Source organism: Lissotriton vulgaris, unplaced genomic scaffold (genome assembly GCF_964263255.1).
Source record: "Lissotriton vulgaris unplaced genomic scaffold, aLisVul1.2 SCAFFOLD_3451, whole genome shotgun sequence".
NCBI lineage: Eukaryota > Metazoa > Chordata > Amphibia > Caudata > Salamandridae > Lissotriton > Lissotriton vulgaris.
Genome location: NW_028243958.1, coordinates 218457 through 234146, shown reverse-complemented (window position 1 = coordinate 234146; position 15690 = coordinate 218457).

Genomic DNA, 15690 nt, shown 5'->3' with positions numbered 1-15690 from the left:
GGTTTTTGGGGACTTTTGAAGGACAATCGTTGGGGTTAGGGAGGGTCTTGCGGGAGATTATTTTGTTAGGGATATAAATATACTTTTTCAAACTTTATCTGAGCATACCCATTTCTTACTGCTTGCCTGGTGGGTGGGGGTTTAACGTTGACTTTGTTTTCCTGAAAGTTTAGTTCCATTTTCTTCCTTTAAGTGTAAATGCCCAAATGTTTTCAACACTAAGTGCCTCTCACAGACGAAGTGAATCCAAGAGTCCTAGGACTTTAGTAGTACTACCTTCAGTCTCTCGTCTCTCGTACTAATACTCCATTATACCCCCAAACCACCAAACGCTTATCTTACCTGTAATTTGTGTTTGAAAGTAGGGCTAGACCCAGGGCTGGCTCCACGGGAGACAGCGAATATGGTTGGCAATCTTGGTCGGATAAAATTTCCTCATAGCGGTGGTACTAGTGGTGTGACACAGTGGCAGTTGCATGCCTATGAAAAAAAAGAAAATGAAATCTGGTTTGTCCTCCTGAGCAATTCAACGGTACAACTGAGAATATAGCAGGTGACAGAAGTACAGTAGAACAGTGCCACATTGTAGCCTAACAAATGGTAAAGTATAACTACTAATTCGGTTGAAGTTCTTTCACATTAGCAATGGTTCTTTGTCAAGCAGAGTAAGAATATATCCTCGGATTTCTTCACCAGCCTGTTGCTATCACCTTATCCTCCCCAGCAAGTGTGTGGATTTATTGCTGTCATTTAGTCACACATCAATCAAAACCACACAGCCCGGGGGAAGAGGGTTAGGGTTTGAAAAATGGATGGGTACGGGGGTTTTTGGGAAAGGTTTTGGGAGACAAGAAAAAATAGCACAGCATACACAAACAATTGTGAACATAAACAAATCTTTGGGTACAAACCTATCCATCAATCTTTGAAAGTGCATGCACTACTGCATACATGTCAGTGAAAAGTAAGTAGTACATTCGACAACTGTGGAAGAATAGAAAGAATGCGACAGTACAGGGCCTGTGTGGAATTATTGATAACGATATTCAACATAAGGTCTCTGTACTTAGCCAGATACCCGAGCGAGAGCCTTGCTGGTCACTATAAATCCATTCACAACAACACTCAGTGGGGTTGGTCTGGAAGGTATAGTAGATAGAAAAGGAGAAATTGCTTGTTTTCTAGGTGTCCCCTCACTCACCAGGGTTGCCCCTTGGTGACATGCTTCATCATTGGGGCCATCCCAGTCCTCTACGGCCTGGGGCGTGCTGCGACTTGCGAATTACGTAGGAGCACTTACAAATGACTATGTGTGGTGCAGATGTGATAGTGGAGTGGACTAAGTGATGTGTTAAGGGATCAATTTAGAAGCAGAGAGAGATCCAAGAAATGCAGTCACAGTCAGAGAAAAAGGCAAGGGATACTGTATCTATGTGGTTGTAGTGGTCCTGTTGGAAGTGGTAAGTAAGTTGCCTGCAGAAAAAAAATCCTCCTTTTAGCGGCACTCCTCCTTTGCAGCCGACGCTTCGTCCATCGATGTTGGTCACCAGAAGACACCCTGTAAAAAAAAGCACAGCATAGACAAAGAATGGAACATAAACAATTCTTTGGGTACAAACCTATCCATCAATCTTTGAAAGTGCATACACTACTGCATGCATGTCAGTGAAAAGTAAGTAGTACATTCGACAACTGTGGAAGAAAGAATGCGACAGTACAGGGCCTGTGTGGAATTATTGATAACGATATTCAACATAAGGTCTCTGTACTTAGCCAGATACCCGAGAGCCTTGCTGGTCACTATAAATCCATTCACAACAACACTCAGTGTGGTTGGTCTGGAAGGTATAGTAGATAGAAAAGGAGAAATTGCTTGTTTTCTAGGTGTCCCCTCACTCACCAGGGTTGCCCCTTGGTGACATGCTTCATCATTGGGGCCATCCCAGTCCTCTATGGCCTGGGGCGTGCTGCGACTTGCGAATTACGTAGGAGCACTTACAAATGACTATGTGTGGTGCAGATGTGATAGTGGAGTAGACTAAGTGATGTGTTAAGGGATCAATTTAGAAGCAGAGAGAGATCCAAGAAATGCAGTCACAGTCAGAGAAAAAGGCAAGGGATACTGTATCTATGTGGTTGTAGTGGTCCTGTTGGAAGTGGTAAGTAAGTTGCCTGCAGAAAAAAAATCCTCCTTTTAGCGGCACTCCTCCTTTGCAGCCGACGCTTCGTCCATCGATGTTGGTCACCAGAAGACACCCTGTAAAAAAAAGCACAGCATAGACAAAGAATGGAACATAAACAATTCTTTGGGTACAAACCTATCCATCAATCTTTGAAAGTGCATGCACTACTGCATGCATGTCAGTGAAAAGTAAGTAGTACATTCGACAACTGTGGAAGAAAGAATGCGACAGTACAGGGCCTGTGTGGAATTATTGATAACGATATTCAACATAAGGTCTCTGTACTTAGCCAGATACCCGAGAGCCTTGCTGGTCACTATAAATCCATTCACAACAACACTCAGTGTGGTTGGTCTGGAAGGTATAGTAGATAGAAAAGGAGAAATTGCTTGTTTTCTAGGTGTCCCCTCACTCACCAGGGTTGCCCCTTGGTGACATGCTTCATCATTGGGGCCATCCCAGTCCTCTACGGCCTGGGGCGTGCTGCGACTTGCGAATTACGTAGGAGCACTTACAAATGACTATGTGTGGTGCAGATGTGATAGTGGAGTGGACTAAGTGATGTGTTAAGGGATCAATTTAGAAGCAGAGAGAGATCCAAGAAATGCAGTCACAGTCAGAGAAAAAGGCAAGGGATACTGTATCTATGTGGTTGTAGTGGTCCTGTTGGAAGTGGTAAGTAAGTTGCCTGCAGAAAAAAAATCCTCCTATTAGCGGCACTCCTCCATTGCAGCCGACGCTTCGTCCATCGATGTTGGTCACCAGAAGACACCCTGTCCACTGCCTGCCTGATGCTGAATTGTGGCTCGCTACTGTGAAGCCTGACTCCATCCTTTTTTCCCCATTGCAGAGACTGAAACCCGGCCTGTAGTTATTCAACGAAAAACAGGAAGTGATATAATATTACAACACCACTGATAAATAAATATAAGGTATGTAGGCTGTGGAGTGCAAAAAGTCACAATTTGATTTTCCTAGTAGACAGTACAATATTTTTGAAAGTGCGTACTCTGAGTCACCTTTTGAAGGATAAATAAGTATGGGCAAATTAATGTAGCGGATCTTGCCCCTCAAGCTAGGTGTACTGTAAACTGTGTTTTAGAACAAAATTAGATCTTCCTAGCAGTGCTCCCACCCAGACCCTTACTAAAGCCAGTCGCAAAAATGTAGAAGACCCCCAATCAAATCTCAAAAAACGAGGCCTAGCAGAAAACTGGTGACAAAACTTACTTTGAAAGTAAAAGTAGGCCGAAGTACCCCCTTCCTAATTACCCATTACCCACCGTGGATTGCATTCAAACCACTTGCAAGCAACCAAGCAAAAGTAGCCATAGCCAGCATCGCTCCAAGACTCGAAATCCCCCCCACTCAAACACATGCAATAGAAATACTGCTAACCCTAACGAACCCTAAGTTAAGAATAGTGGCAAAGGCTTTCTTTAACTATGCCAAATCCCCCCTTTCCCACACAGGATTTTCTTCAAATGACTTGCAACCAAAATTACACATTCTCACGAGTGCTCTAAGACCCCAGAACTCAGTTGGAAAAATCTAGAACACCCCGAAACACATGCAATCCTGCTGCTAGGGCTAACCCTAACGAACCCTAAGTTACAAAAAGTGCCAAAACTAAAGGCTTTTTCGCGAGGATTTTGTCCCAACCACTTCTACCCGGTATTAGACCTTCCCAGGAATGCTCCAAGACCCGGCAACCCACCCGCCAAGAAGCATAACACCCCCAAACAGGCCAAAAGCAAAATCTCATACTTGCAATATTTCTGGGCCTTCGGTCCAAACGCGCTGCGTAGCTAGGCCATAAGTCGGGGTTGGCACGACGGATTTCCTGAAAAGCAAATGCAATCAAGATTAGAGTGTCCCAGCAATGCTCCCAGACCACGAAACTCACCCACAAACAGACGGAACCCCCCCTAAGAGCACCTCAAAGGCAAGCAAGTCATCAAAAACACAAAAAAATTTCCGCCTGGGATTTGGTCCAAAACACTTTTATCCGGTATTAGAGCTTCCCAGCAATGGCCCCAGAGCCGTCAACCCAGGAGAAAACGAGTAGAAGACCCCCAAACAGCCAAAGAGCAAAAGTACAAAAATGGGGACTTAGTCAATTTTTCACAAATTTCCCAAATCACTCCGCGCGCGCTCTGCAGCTAGGCCCTAAGTCCCCTCTGCCACCATGGATTTGCTTCAAACCTCTTGCAAAGTAAAGTATATATAGCCAGCAGTGCTCCCAGACCACGACACTCACCCACAAACACCAGGAAGCCCCCCAAACAGGCCCCCGAAAACGCTACATAGAGCAAAATGTCAGAAATAGCCAAAAAAAAAATCGGCCTGGATTTTGTCCCAACCACTTCTACCCGGTATTAGACCTTCCCAGGAATGCCCCAAGACCCGGCAACCCACCCGCCAAGAAGCATAACACCCCCAAACAGGCCAAAAGCAAAATCTCATACTTGCAATATTTCTGGGCCTTCGGTCCAAACGCGCTGCGTAGCTAGGCCATAAGTCGGGGTTGGCACGACGGATTTCCTGAAAAGCAAATGCAATCAAGATTAGAGTGTCCCAGCAGTGCTCCCAGACCACGAAACTCACCCACAAACACCAGGAAGCCCCCCAAACAGGCCCCCGAAAACGCTACATAGAGCAAAATGTCAGAAATAGCCAAAAAAAAAATCGGCCTGGATTTTGTCCCAACCACTTCTACCCGGTATTAGACCTTCCCAGGAATGCCCCAAGACCCGGCAACCCACCCGCCAAGAAGCATAACACCCCCAAACAGGCCAAAAGCAAAATCTCATACTTGCAATATTTCTGGGCCTTCGGTCCAAACGCGCTGCGTAGCTAGGCCATAAGTCGGGGTTGGCACGACGGATTTCCTGAAAAGCAAATGCAATCAAGATTAGAGTGTCCCAGCAATGCTCCCAGACCACGAAACTCACCCACAAACAGACGGAATCCCCCCTAAGAGCACCTCAAAGGCAAGCAAGTCATCAAAAACACAAAAAAATTTCCGCCTCGGATTTGGTCCAAACCACTTTTAGTGCTTCCCAGCAATGGCCCCAGACCCGTCAACTCACCTGCAGAGAGGTAGAACAACACCCCCACAAGTGCTGAGTCTTTCTTCATTGGGCGTAAACCAGCCCTCTGCTTTGATGGAAATAGGAGTCTGGAGGAGGAGGATAGAGGAGCATGTTCTTCTGAACTTGTGAACCTGAGGAATGCAGACTGCGGCACCTTCAAATCAATTAGCAAACAAGTGAAGACAGTTCTGGTGATGGGCTTGTTTTTGTGATTATCTGATTAAAGTTTGAATTATATTAACTGTGCACAACAAAGAAAGACAGACACACAGGAATAAAAGTGAATAAGGATGAAAAAGAAAGTTATTGATTCGTTGTCTCATTTTCAGGGCTCGGTATCACGGTCCAGGAATAAGAATAAGGCTTCGTCATCATACTCTGCGAATTCAGGCAGGGTGAGCTCAGTGTCACCTGACAGAGTAGAAATTCCCTCATCTATGTTGCTGGCCACCTCCTCTTCATCCGGAACGCTCTCTCGTACTCTGAAATCTGGTGGTATGAGGTGCTGATTCATCTTGATCATTGTTAACCTCTCCACATTTTTGGGCGAGAGGCGGCTCCGTTTGGGAGTTACAATCCCACCAGCCGCACTGAAAACCCGTTCAGAAGACACGCTTGCGAGTGGGCAAGACAAGTAGTTTAAAGCCAGGTTGGTGAGCTGTGGCCACAATTCTTTTTTCCCATGCCAATACGCCAATGGGTCAGAATTAACATAGACCTCTGTTGAGTCATTCAGATAGTCCTTCACCATCGACTCAAGGTCCTCATCCAAGGTTCCTCCACTTTGCTTAGCTCTTGCTGTGCCTCTGACCTTTTGAGAACCAAACCCACGCAGAGCTAGCCAATCCTCTTCAGCCTCCAATGTTTCTGTTGTCTTTCGTGCAGATGATCCGGTTGCCGGTGTCTTTAACGGCTGAGAGGTCACTTGTGCCACAGCCACAGGTGCAGAAGTGGATTGTTTTGACTGGGGATGGCCTGCTGATGTACTGCCATTTCCTTCAATTTCCAGCCGTTCTGTTTCAAACTTCTTGGCTGACAAGGCTAGCCAACGTTTGTACTTTGGAACATGTTCATCATCAAAAGGAAAGAATGCTTGGCCTGCCAGCGCCTTTTTGTAGCGTGGATTCAGAATAGTAGCACAAATGTAATGCTGTTCTGAGTGGATCTTTTTAAGACGTTCATCACCTTGTAGGAGCTCTAATAATTGCTCAGCCAGAAGCAAAGAGTCTTGGTTTTTGTCATCTTTTCCAAACACAGAACACACCTCCTTCAGTTGGTCCTCCAGCATGTACAACAATGGGATAGCTTTTCCCAAATTAAAGTCCTCCTTGCTGACTGCACGCGTGAAGAACTCAAAAGGACGAAGCATGCGTGTCAGGCTTTCAACTATGTTCCATTGCGGCCCACCCATCCTCAGCTCCTCTATACCCTCTTTAAAGAAATATTGATCGAGTTCCGTATACTGCTCATACAGACACTCAAGCATGTAGAAGGTTGAGTTCCAACGTGTTACCACCTCCTGGATGAGTGCTTTCACTGGCATTTGACGTTGATATAGCAGGCTCCTCAGCTGCTTCCGGGCCTTAAAAGAATGCCTGAAATGCTTGCACATTTTTCGGCAGGTCTCCAATACACTGTACGCTGCACTGCCTTTATTACCCAAGAATTTTTGGACAACCAGGTTTATACAGTGCGCCAAACACGGCACTCTGAAATAGTAACCGTCCCTCATGGCCTTAACTATATTGGCGCCATTGTCCGTGGAAACATAACCAACCTTGCGTTTTAGTGGGGACAGCCAGTTAAGGACCTTTGTGTTAAAGACATCCAAAATGTTTTCTGCTGTGTGACGTTTCTCCAAACCAAACATGGCTAGTGTTGCATGTTTCCGAGCACCTTTAAAAACAATGTTAGTGTCAACACCTGCGTTTAGCTTTGCTTTAGCCCCTGAAAAAGAGACCCAGTGTGCAGTGATGCACATGTAATCAGCGCCTGCGCCACTGGTCCACATGTCTGTTGTCAGATGTATAGTGTGAACAGCACTCTTCTGCAAAGCTGCCCCAATCACCTTCAGAACATCTTCATGTAGTGCTGGAACCGCAACTCGGGCAAAATAGAACCGGCTAGGAACCTTCCATTTAGGGCAGAGCGCTGTCACTAATTCTAGAAAACCAACCCCTTCTACAAAAGAAAAAGGGAGAAGGTCCAGAGCTAGCATTTTAGCCAGCTTAGTGTTATACAGACGGGTCATTGGGTGGTTGCGTTCATATTGCGCTTCTGTAAACAACATCTTTTTAATGTTGCCCTGGACCAAGGATTTACGGGATGATGATGATCTCTTCGACCCAGTTACGCTCGCTGATGAACTTTTCCGCATTGATGTCTCACTCTCTCCCACACTCTTAGTGTGGCTCCCATGGGGTGTGCTGCTGACAGGGGAACTGGGTGTAAGTGAAGTGTTTGAATCGTCTTCTACCTCCTCGTCATCACCAGATGAAAAATCAACATTTTCATTACGTGCAATTGCGGCTTTCTTGACCGCCTCTAGGTGCGGAAACCATTGGACAGGGTGCGCTCTCTCAAGATGACCTCTCTGGCCTCCGGTACCATAGTTAGAACCAAGCTTACCACGACTAAATCGAAGCTTACAAAGGCTACAAATGGCTACGTTTTCCTTTTTTGGGCAAACACTAAAGAAGTCCCAAACTGGAGACTTGAAATGTCTTCGGGGGCCGGAGGAGGCGGCGATACTGGTGGTGGTGGTCCAGCTGCTAATGCCAGATGAAGTGGAGGATGTGGATTGCCCAACTTCAGTACGTTTTGCACTTTCACCACCACGAATTGAGGTCGAGGACGAGGTGGGTACCTTCTTGCGAGGAAGAAATATGGAAGCGGTAGGTTTTGGTGTACTACTTAACTCCAAATCTAATGATTCCATTTCCATTGCCTCCTCGCCGACATCATCATCACGCTCAGCAGCTTCTCGGGATAGGGTCAAAATGTCTCTTTGCTGCATGCCCGGTGGGGCTGCAGTGACCTTTGTGATGACTGGCTCGTCGTCATCGTGAGAGGCTTCATCACCAGCAGTATCTGTCACTTCTTGTTGAGCCTCATCACACTCCATAGGTTTGAGTTTTTGGACGACCTTCCTTTTACGCTTAGGTACCGGTGTCAGATCATGGTGTGCCTCACTGTCAGACCGCAGTTGTGGTTCCCAAGACAGATCACTTGCATCAGAACGAGGTGGGCTTGAAGAAGATGTAGACACCCCCCTTGATCTTTTCCTTGCTAGGGATGTGGAAGACAATGAATGATCATCAGGAGGAGTGGCTTCCAATGATACCTCGGCTTCATTGTCGATTTCCTGATGTGCCCCTACTTCGGGAGGAACAACTATTGTGGGCACTTGTGAACCTCCATGCACCTTTGCTTGCGCATCTCCTTTTGCTGCCTCTCCTTCCACATGTACTTGGGCGTGTACTTGCACATGGTGTTGTTGTTGCGGCTGTGGTTGTTCAACACTTGTCAGATGAGTTACAACAACCTGTGTTGATTCAGGGACATTGCTGCTACTTTCTTGCGATGAGCCAACATCACTGGTCGATGGTGATTGGAGAAGTACACTGACTGCCTCTGAAGCACTCAAGGGCTTTGACTTAAGTTGGCGTGGTGGTGGAGGCACTGAACCCAATGGAGCAGGGGTGCTGCTCCCAGCTTGGTCCCCAGCAGATCCTGCTGCTGCAGGCGTACTTTTTTTTTTGCTCCCAAAAAACGTGGCGGGTGGCACACCAGCCTCCTTGGTAACTTGCTTCTTCTGCTCCTTACTAGCAACTTTCTTGCTAGAGGAGCTACGGAGAACTTTCTTTGGGGGCGGGGCCATCTTCTTCAGAGCAGGTCAGACAGCAGGCCGCAGTTGCACGAATTGTAGAGTTGTCTGAGGCCAGACGTGACGTCGCGTGACGTTATGCTGCACACACACACCGCTGCAGGACTTCTTCCTGGCACTGGTGGTTCTCTTGAGTCTTGTGCACCTAAAAAAAATGGAAGACAGAGGAACATCAGTTCAGTTATAGAGCACAAAAAATCGAAAAACACTGCAAAATCAGCACAATCCCAATCCATCCATGCCCTCCATAATGTTTAAATACAAGACAACCCACAGAAAGACTAGGCCCATGCAAGACTCACTACCCCTGGGCATAAATAAAGGTTGAAAAGTAGGCAAAATGGTTGGAGGCCTAACAACAAAGCCTGCATTCAAAATGGCCACTTGCCTCCTAGCACATGGCCAGGGCCTGCCTGTACCAGCACTCAAAATGGCCCCCACCCACATGGCCTGTCCCCATGAACACCCCCAAAAATCGAAAAACACTGCAAAATCAGCACAATCCCATTCCATCCATGCCCTCCATGATGTTTAAATTCAAGACACCCCACAGAAAGACTAGGCCCATGCAACACTCACTACCCCTGGTGAAAAGCCCACAACAACAGGCCAAAAAAACGAAAATCACAGAAAAATCAGCACAATCACAAGCCATCCAGGCCCTCCATGATGTTTAAGTTCAAGACAGCCCACAGAAAGACTAGGCCCATGCTAGACTCAAATACCCCTGGTGAAAAGGCCACAAGTACAGGCCCAAAAAACGAAAATCACTGAAAAATCTGCACAATCCCATTCCATCCATGGCCTCCATGATGTTTAAATTCAAGACAACCCACAGAAAGACTAGGCCCATGCAATACTCACTACCCCTGGGCATAAATAAAGGTTGAAAAGTAGGCAAAATGGTTGGAGGCCTAACAACAAAGCCTGCATTCAAAATGGCCACTTGCCTGCCAGCACATGGCCAGTGCCTGTAGCTGCACTCAAAATGGCCACCAGCCACATGGCATGTCCCTCCCCATGAACACCCCCAAAAATCGAAAAACACTGCAAAATCAGCACAATCCCATTCCATCCATGCCCTCCATGATGTTTAAATTCAAGACACCCCACAGAAAGACTAGGCCCATGCAACACTCACTACCCCTGGTGAAAAGCCCACAACAACAGGCCAAAAAAACGAAAATCACAGAAAAATCAGCACAATCACAAGCCATCCAGGCCCTCCATGATGTTTAAGTTCAAGACAGCCCACAGAAAGACTAGGCCCATGCTAGACTCAAATACCCCTGGTGAAAAGGCCACAAGTACAGGCCCAAAAAACGAAAATCACTGAAAAATCTGCACAATCCCATTCCATCCATGGCCTCCATGATGTTTAAATTCAAGACAACCCACAGAAAGACTAGGCCCATGCAAGACTCACTACCCCTGGGCATAAATAAAGGTTGAAAAGTAGGCAAAATGGTTGGAGGCCTAACAACAAAGCCTGCATTCAAAATGGCCACTTGCCTGCCAGTGCCAGCACATGGCCAGTGCCTGTAGCTGCACTCAAAATGGCCACCAGCCACATGGCATGTCCCTCCCCATGAACACCCCCAAAAATCGAAAAACACTGCAAAATCAGCACAATCCCATTCCATCCATGCCCTCCATGATGTTTAAATTCAAGACACCCCACAGAAAGACTAGGCCCATGCAACACTCACTACCCCTGGTGAAAAGCCCACAACAACAGGCCAAAAAAACGAAAATCACAGAAAAATCAGCACAATCACAAGCCATCCAGGCCCTCCATGATGTTTAAGTTCAAGACAGCCCACAGAAAGACTAGGCCCATGCTAGACTCAAATACCCCTGGTGAAAAGGCCACAAGTACAGGCCCAAAAAACGAAAATCACTGAAAAATCTGCACAATCCCATTCCATCCATGGCCTCCATGATGTTTAAATTCAAGACAACCCACAGAAAGACTAGGCCCATGCAAGACTCACTACCCCTGGGCATAAATAAAGGTTGAAAAGTAGGCAAAATGGTTGGAGGCCTAACAACAAAGCCTGCATTCAAAATGGCCACTTGCCTGCCAGCACATGGCCAGTGCCTGTAGCTGCACTCAAAATGGCCACCAGCCACATGGCATGTCCCTCCCCATGAACACCCCCAAAAATCGAAAAACACTGCAAAATCAGCACAATCCCATTCCATCCATGGCCTCCATGATGTTTAAATTCAAGACACCCCACAGAAAGACTAGGCCCATGCACCACTCACTACCCCTGGTCAAGGCCCCAACAACAGGTCAAAAATCGAAAAACACAGAAAAATCAGCACAATCCCATTCCATCCATGCCCTCCATGATGTTAAAGTTCAAGACAGCCCACAGAAAGACTAGGCCCATGCACCACTCACTACCCCTGGTCAAGGCCCCAACAACAGGTCAAAAATCGAAAAACACAGAAAAATCAGCACAATCCCAATTCATCCATGGCCTCCATGATGTTTAAGTTCAAGACAACCCACAGAAAGACTCAGTCCACCCACCACTGAGTACTCCTGGGCAAAAGGCCCCAAAACAGCCCAAAAATCGAAAATTCCAAAATTTTAATTGCAGCAACTGTAATGCCCCAAACAAACTTACTTGTAAAATTTCTAATCCAACAGTGATCCAAAGAAAGTCAAAAAGGCCTCAAATCCAAATATCCAGCCGCATCCACAAAAAGTAATCCTTCCAGCTCCAGACCCAAATGAAAAGTGACCAGGAGATGGACAAAGCACTGGGAGGAGCCTGCTGAACAGGAACAGGAAGTTGAAGACTGTGGGGCACTTCCTTCCTCCCACCCCCCTGCCCCCCTCCCCAAAATGGACTCCTCGCTAAAAAAGTGCAGGCAAATGTCAAACTAAGGAGTTATTCAGATAAAAATCATCATTTCTAGAAGGTTTATGCTGCTTGCTGGTGGATTTCTTGTGCAGAATTGCAAATTTATATTTTCGCTCGCCGCATCTCAAATCTCGCAATTGCGAAGTACCGCGAGACGTGATCTCGCCGTACTCGCGTTGACAAACTATCGCTGGCAAGCCGCGATGACGTAATCGCGCTCGCCAATTCCCGCGAGATCACACAGCAAGATCCAAAATGGCGCAGCACTCGCAAACTATCGAAAAAAACTACTCGGCAAACGATGATAAACGCCGCGCGCCGCAAAAATTGTATCACCAACGCCGCGCGCCGCCAAAAAAATCCGCTGCGTGCGAATTTGCGGATTTTGCGGGAAATTCGCAAATCTCGCGGATTGCGAATTTCCGAAAAATCCGCAAAATCCGCGAGCGTAACGGATTTTCCGCCCACACCTAGTCCCAGGCTCTCCACACCACTGGAATCAAGCTATCCAGGCTGATGAAGGCTGATAGCCAGAAACCGGTCCTTGGATGCTTGATTCCGGTCTAGGAAAGACATGGCTTGGTAGTTCGGACTGGACTGTTCCCATGATGGGTATTTCCTCAACAGGTCACCCGGAATTCCATCAGGGCCTGCAGCCTTATTGGTTACAATACACCTAATTGCCATTTCAACTTCCTCACTGGTAAAGGGGCAGTCGTTAAATGTAGTATCAGCTAGGGGACTGGCCAAAAGACCCATGCTTGGTTGAGGTGCCCCCAGTGGAACAGAATACAGCTTGGAGAAGTGGGCAAACCAGACATCACCAGGGATATTACAGGTAAGCTGTAGATCAAGAGGCTTGTCCCTGGCTCTCAGCAGATCCCATAACCCCTTGGAATCTTTCCGAGTACTTGCCTCCATTAACTCCCTCCAAAAACTTTATTCATGAGCCATAGTTTTTTTATAAAGTTTCCTTGCAAGTCTGATATTGCCTGGGTCCTTGTTCTTCACTGCGGAAATGAGTTCCCCCTTAGCAACCCGACATTTGGAGGAATACCACTTATCTCTTGCCTTAGAACCACCCTTCACTACAACCCTCGCACTGAATTGGGGAATGGTAAACAGTTCACTTAATGCCACGATAGTTTCTGTAAATATCGGTAAAACATCTTGGCTGGTGGCACTTAAGGCATCGAGACGCGGCCCCACCGCTGACATGATGGTCCCTGCTTGCGCCATCCTTTCTTCATCCGCTGCTGCTTTTGCCCACTTTAGGCACCTGCCAGAGTTTGAGGGTACAAGTTCGTGGGAGGTTTTCCACTTGTGGGCAAACTTGCCACATTCCAGCTTACAATCTTTAACAGAGGTTCACCTGGGGTAATCCGCCTTGAAGGATTGGCAGGTATAGCCAAATTAGACACAGGGCCTGCCACCCCTGCAGCCGCTCTATTTAACCTTTGCGGTGACTCAATCTGGTGATGGTTAAGAGCCATTGCTACACCGGTCAGCTTCCTATCTATTGGGACATTCTGAATGGGTGGCAAGGGAATCATACGAGGTGAGTCCAGCAGTTCCACTACGTCTTGAGAATCTAAGGTGCATGAAGTGTTCAATCCCCCCTCTATAGGCAAAGCATATAGCATTCCTTCAGGACCTGGGGGGCTAGCAGCAGTAGGTTCAATCAACACGGGGAGAGATTCTGTGATCCCTAGGGCCTGGGGTGCAGGTGCTTTTTCCGCTGCTTGAAAAGCTAGTTGACTTGGAAGTCAATCTACCTCCTCAAGACCACCAAACCTATTCAAGGTTGGGAGGCCATTCCAGTGTAAAGGGAGATCTTGGTGGTTATTAGGGTGACTCCTCCATGTGTGGTGATGTACTAGTGACCAGTCATCTTCCCGGGTATGTCTGGGGCGTGGAGGATAAAAGAAGGACAATGGCCTAGGTATGACAAGAGAATCTTCACCGATGGGCCAAGAGCAAATGTGGTGTGCCGTGTGTGGGTCCTCAAAGGTCACCACTATACAGTCCCCGGGACTGGTTTTCCTTGTGGGGCCCACCCAGGGAATTCTACGTACCATCAGAACTCTGCTTCTCCGGCCATTGGGAATTGGTCTATTCACATTAAGCCAATGCATTATCTTATTCTTCAGAGACCAGTGGTTCTCGTGTTGACCATTTCCGATCTGAGGGACGCCCGTCAACACAACCACATAATCATTGGCCTCTGGAGGAAGATCGATGTAGCCCCCTCTAAAATTATTCTTAACAGGAGGGCCCTGGGTTGATTGGTAAGCCGCTTCACTGGGAGGGGGTCTAAGAGGGACGCCAGCATTAGGATTTACTGATGGTTGAGGGATGGGGCGCTTGGGATCCTTAGGTTTGGGGGCGGTGGTAATTTGATCCAGACCCACGGTCCGCGGTTTGGGAACCGGCTGTACAAAAGCTGGTACTGGAGGGGGAGGATGCGGGGCTTGTGATATTGGGACTTGTCGTGGTGGGTCAACTACAGGAAGGCCCTGATTTTCTAGACTTCTCAGGCCGAGAGTGGCCAGGGCAATAATGCTCTTTTCCATCTCAAGCAAGTTATTTTCAATGCGTGATAGTCTGAGATCGAGGGGGGAAAGAAGTTTCTTAAGAGTTTCCCAAACTAAACCTATGAATTCCCCGTCATTCCTTTCGAGACCCTCTACATGTAAGCCCTCATCCTCTGCAGTGATAGTGGAAGAAGCAGTGGCTGTCCCCTCTTTGGCTCCCTCTCGTTGTGGCTGTTCCCTGGGGATACACCCTCCTATTGTGTTGGATACCGGAACACTAGTCAGTTTCAGATGTTGTGCTACCGCAATTTTAGCCTTCTTACGAGAGTAAGCAGACCGAGAATTGCGTTTTCTTTTAGGTTGTTTACCATTATTAGTATTACGCCTAGGTGAATTAGGAATTACAGGGGTGGGGGAATTAGAACTAGCAACCTGCTTGAGAGAAACGGCAGGTAGGTTCGCTTCGCCTGTCTGGGTTGGTGGCTCTAAGGCGGGGAAAGGGGGGGGAGAATCGGGATCTGGTGAACATCAACCTGCGTGACTACACAATGGGGAATGGCTGGACGTTCCGGGGTAACCGCAGTGGCTATATGGCCCAGGGAAGATTTTTTAGAGAGTGCAATGACCTGGGACAATCTTCTGGCGGCTGCCAGTTCCAGGGAGACACGAGTCTGAAGTTTAGAAATTTCTTGGTCTATAGCTAAATTGGTACGGGTAATAAAATCATCCATGGGACCATTAATTGGTGGGCCACCCTTGACGGCCTTACTCCGTGTTAACCTGGTGCACATAACTTAGCAAAAACAAGGGCAATCCCCTAGCTTAGCAGTTGCGTTAAGATGATAGAATGGTTTGCCTATTTAGACTCAGTCAATAAAATGACGGGGAAAGGGCGAAAGAGGGTGGGCCAGTCCAGTCCTCGCAGACCTCGAACGGCCTCAAACGGCCCGCTCCTAGCCCGGTCTTCGCCCCGAGCTGCGTCCCGCGCTGCGGGAGTCTGATTATGTGATATAGGGGGCGTGGTGGGCGGGGGGTGGGCCAGCGGGGAGAGCGGACCGGATGCTGACTCCGTGGTCTCGCAGGGACTCCTGGTTGCTGGAGTCCCCGCACGCT